We start from the raw sequence: 5311 nt of genomic DNA on the forward strand, positions 1-5311 counted from the left end.
CGCTCCCCTCCCTCCACCTTCCCGACTCCGCGTGAACAATGCGCCCATTGTACCGCAGCAGACATCCACGCACGGCTCCTCTCCTCCCACAGCCCCTAAATCTAAATGTTTAGTTTCATCATCGTGGCTTCTTTCTTCAAAGCTACTATTGCACATTAGAGTGCCACTCAACATTCACGTTTTGTTATTGTGAAGGTCACGCCTCTTGATTTTATTCGTTTGCTGCTAAACTTAAGTTATTGCGAGCTTAGAGAGAACCCCTCAATTTTACCGGGTGCAGGTTTTTTTGGGGTTAGATTGCGTGAATATAAAAGTGTCGTGAAACCCGCCACCACCCGACACAGCCAACCCGCCACCACCCGACACAGCCAACCCGCCACCACCCGACACAGCCAACCCGCCACCACGTGTGACACAGCCAACCCGCCACCACCCGACACAGCCAACCCGCCACCACGTGACACAGCCAACTCGCCACCACGTGTGACACAGCCAACCCGCCACCACGTGTGACACAGCCAACCCGCCACCACCCGACACAGCCAACCCGCCACCACCGACACAGCCAACCCACCACCACGTGTGACACAGCCAACCCGCCACCACGTGACACAGCCAACTCGCCACCACCCGACACAGCCAACCCGCCACCACCGACACAGCCAACTCGCCACCACCGACACAGCCAACTCGCCACCACCGACACAGCCAACCCGCCACCACCCGACACAGCCAACCCGCCACCACCGACACAGCCAACCCGCCACCACGTGTGACACAGCCAACCCGCCACCACGTGTGACACAGCCAACTCGCCACCACGTGACACAGCCAACTCGCCACCACATGACACAGCCAACCCGCCACCACCCGACACAGCCAACTAGGAAGGGTTGTCACGTAAACAGAACGTGGCCAATTCGTCACTCGTACAGCACTAACCGGTGTGTTGGAGAGCCAAGCCACAACATTTACAATCTGAGAACGACGTTTCACCAGTAATTACAACCAGCTTCATCAGGCGACATACAGATTTGTGGGTGGTGGTGTGTTTAACGACACATTTATATATTTTCGCGATCTCATCCAAAAATAATCTATTATGGATGATATTGTTCGCGAAAGCCTACGTGTTAAATTTACCGGGTGCTCGACGGAGTTGAGAACGGTATCGCAGTGAGTGTCACGGTAGAGGCAGAGACGAGGAGGAGGAGGGTGGGGGGGTCCCGAGCAGCATGTGGCCATGAACAGAGCGGAGCGGGATTCTCAGCTGATGACTTTTATATCAACTAAAAGTTCGCTTTTCCCGATGCAGCACATTGAGTGGCACCCTAGCACACAGAGAGACCTTGGTATGCTCGATGTTGCTATTTGCTGGTGAGAGCGCAGAGAAACTACCACGTGGAATCCATAGATCCCAGGAGCGACCAAACCCGCCTGACGTGGAGCAGCATCGGAACACTGTGGTCGAGAAAAAACTCGAAACATTCGCCAATTCCATTGTGTGACCTTAACATGAAACGTAAATAATACAATGGGTGACGGTTTGGGCAATGGCCCTTCCTCGTGGTGCATGACCAGAAAGACAGAGTAAATTAGGGATGGGTTGGAGTCTGGGGCCTGATGGAAATTACATTTTTCTAATCAGTTTTTAAATAGACCGATGAATAGTGACATCACAGTAGCTAATGAGTACCAGACAAACCATTCACGAATCATAAAGTGTTACTCCTAAATAAACCCATTTTTTAAATTTAAAAGTAAAATAAAATATTCCTGGTACAATGCAGTCACCATCTCGATAAGAAGAGTGTCATCGCCATGCAAGTGTGTGTCACAGACAAGAAACATGTTAGAGTGACAAGAAGCATGTTAGGGTGACAAGAAACATGTTAGGGTGACAAGAAACATGTTAGGGTGACATGAAACATGTTAGGGTGACATGAAACATGTTAAGGTGACAAGAAACATGTTAGGGTGACAATAAACATGTTAAGGTGACATGAAACATGTTAGGGTGACAAGAAACATGTTAGGGTGACAATAACCATGTTAGGGTGACAATAAACATGTTAGGGTGACAAGAAACATGCTAGGGTGACATGAAACATGTTAGGGTGACAAGAAACATGTTAGGGTGACAAGAAACATGTTAGGGTGACATGAAACATGTTAGGGTGACATGAAACATGTTAAGGTGACAAGAAACATGTTAGGGTGACAAGAAACATGTTAGGGTGACATGAAACATGTTAGGGTGACAAGAAACATGTTAGGGTGACAAGAAACATGTTAGGGTGACAAGAAACATGTTAAGGTGACATGAAACATGTTCAGGTGACAAGAAACATGTTAGGGTGACAAGAAACATGTTAGGGTGACATGAAACATGTTAGAGTGACACGAAACATGTTAGGGTGACATGAAACATGTTAGGGTGATAAGAAACATGTTAGGGTGACATGAAACATGTTAGTGTGACAAGAAACATGTTAGGGTGACATGAAACATGTTAGTGTGACAAGAAACATGTTAGGGTGACAAGAAACATGTTAGGGTGACAAGAAACATGTTATGGTGACATGAAACATGTTAGGGTGACATGAAACATGTTCAGGTGACAAGAAACATGTTAGGGTGACATGAAACATGTTCAGGTGACAAGAAACATGTTAGGGTGACATGAAACATGTTAGGGTGACAAGAAACATGTTAGAGTGACAAGAAACATGTTAGGGTGACATGAAACATGTTAGGGTGATAAGAAACATGTTAGGGTGACATGAAACATGTTAGGGTGACAAGAAACATGTTAGTGTGACAAGAAACATGTTAGGGTGACAAGAAACATGTTCAGGTGACAAGAAACATGTTAGGGTGACAAGAAACATGTTAGGGTGACATGAAACATGTTATGGTGACATGAAACATGTTAGGGTGACGTGAAACATGTTAGGGTGACAAGAAACATGTTAGAGTGACAAGAAACATGTTAGGGTGACAAGAAACATGTTAGTGTGACAAGAAACATGTTAGGGTGACATGAAACATGTTAGGGTGACAAGAAACATGTTAGGGTGACATGAAACATGTTAGTGTGACAAGAAACATGTTAGGGTGAGATGAAACATGTTAGGGTGACAAGAAACATGTTAGGGTGACAAGAAACATGTTAGGGTGACAAGAAACATGTTAGGGTGACATGAAACATGTTAGGGTGACATGAAACATGTTCAGGTGACAAGAAACATGTTAGGGTGACAAGAAACATGTTCAGGTGACAAGAAACATGTTAGGGTGACATGAAACATGTTAGGGTGACAAGAAACATGTTCGGGTGACAAGAAACATGTTAGTGTGACATGAAACATGCTAAGGTGACATGAAACATGTTAGGGTGACATGAAACATTTTAAGGTGACATGAAACATGTTAGGGTGACATGAAACATGTTAGGGTAACATGAAACATGTTAAGGTGACATGAAACATGTTAGTGTGACATGAAACATGTTAAGGTGACATGAAACATGTTTAGGGTGACATGAAACATGTTAGGGTGACACGAAACATGTTAAGGTGACATGAAACATGTTAGGGTGACATGAAACATGTTAAGGTGACATGAAACATGTTAGGGTGACATGAAACATGTTAAGGTGACATCAAACATGTTAGGGTGACAAGAAACACGTTAGAGTGACATGAAACATGTTAGGGTGACAATAAACATGTTAGGGTGACAATAAGCATGTTAGGGTGACATGAAACATGTTAGGGTGACAATAAACATGTTAGGGTGACAAGAAACATGTTAGGGTGACATGAAACATGACCAGGTGACAATGAACGTGAAGGCACCGGAACGCGTGGGTCCACCGCGCGAAGGCGACCTTCTCCAACGCAGCCCGTGGACGGCACAGTGAGCCATTGTCGTCTGCGCTCCTTCAACGGGAGGAACAGCAAAACGACACCGACTCTCTCTCCTGAAGCCCTCTCGTCGTGGCCAACAGCAGGCCTCGACATGAGCTCGAGCCGTTATTATGTCCCGTGATGGGTAATGCATGCGTGGCTGTTCTCAGAGGCATGCGCTCATTTACTACCTGGCCCCGGGAGAGTCGGAATTGATGCCGATAAGTTTGAAATGTGGACTCCACCACTGTCCGTGAGGCTAGAGGCATGGGGGATGATATATCAGGCTCATGAATAACAATGGTGGGAGCTTTTGATATGTTGATTAAACGGCACAAACACCTCATGGATTTCCACCGCCCCAATACCGCCCCACAAGTTGGTCTTTGTGCGAAACGCACGATTCGGATTTTCCCAGCAGGGTTGGGTGTGTGCTCCTGAGGTGGAACCGCCAGGCACTCGGGGTTGAGGGTGAAGAGATGAATAATGGGCCTCACTCAAACTGAACACGGCAGATGCATTGAAATGACACTCGGGTGATTTCTCGCGCTGGTGACCACCCTCCAACGGCGAGATCACGTGCCGCAGATGCTTCACACACGACTCACTACGAATTGTCAATCACATTGGCGCATTGTGCGTAAAATGTTGAATGCGCGTCTTCTGTTCTCAAGCGGAGCTTCTCAAACTCTCACTCCGTAGCACCGCACGCAGCCTCGAACTCGCCGCACCTTGACGGCCACGCCGATTCACAACCTCGGTGGGCTCCAGCACTTTGGGAATTCCCTGGTGGGGGCCGTTTGCCCAACTCCGCATGTTCGACCGAAGGAGTTGAGAGGGCCGGGGTGGAGGCTGACGGCTGTCTGCTGCTGTACTGCGTTTTCACGGCTTTTTAATGGAACCCCGGTGACCGGCGGTGGACACTAGCCAGTCTGATCGTAGAGATGCGGGTTGCAGTCGATGTCATCTCTCGAGGTGCAGAGTTGAGTGAAGTCTGGATCCAGGATGAATTTAAGGCTGCAACTTGGGCGTGTTTACACACACAAAAAAGACAAAGATCCCCCGTATAGCCTTAACAGACTGTAGGGGCAAGTGCTGTTAGCACAAGCACTTTTGAAGGCCGGAACGGTACACGAGGGGGTGGGTGGCCAGCACCACGCCCGACCGCCTTTGTCTCCCCAGAGGCGATGTTTTCACACCGCACCAGGTACTCATTTGAGGCTGAGTCGACCTAGTGGTGGCCCAGGACCGGTTCAGATAATCGTCACTGGTATTGGCCGTGTGCGGGAATCGAACCCGGATCGCTGGGTTCATAGCGCAGCGCGCTAACCACTACACCACACACCCCCACACGCACGTGTGTAAACTCCTGTAAAGTAAAACAAAAACCCACCCATGAG

The sequence above is a fragment of the Petromyzon marinus genome, chromosome 54 (assembly GCF_048934315.1).
Source record: "Petromyzon marinus isolate PM22_M1 ecotype Great Lakes invasive population chromosome 54, UKy_Petmar_22M1.pri1.0, whole genome shotgun sequence".
In the NCBI taxonomy this organism is placed as follows: Eukaryota; Metazoa; Chordata; class Hyperoartia; order Petromyzontiformes; family Petromyzontidae; genus Petromyzon; species Petromyzon marinus.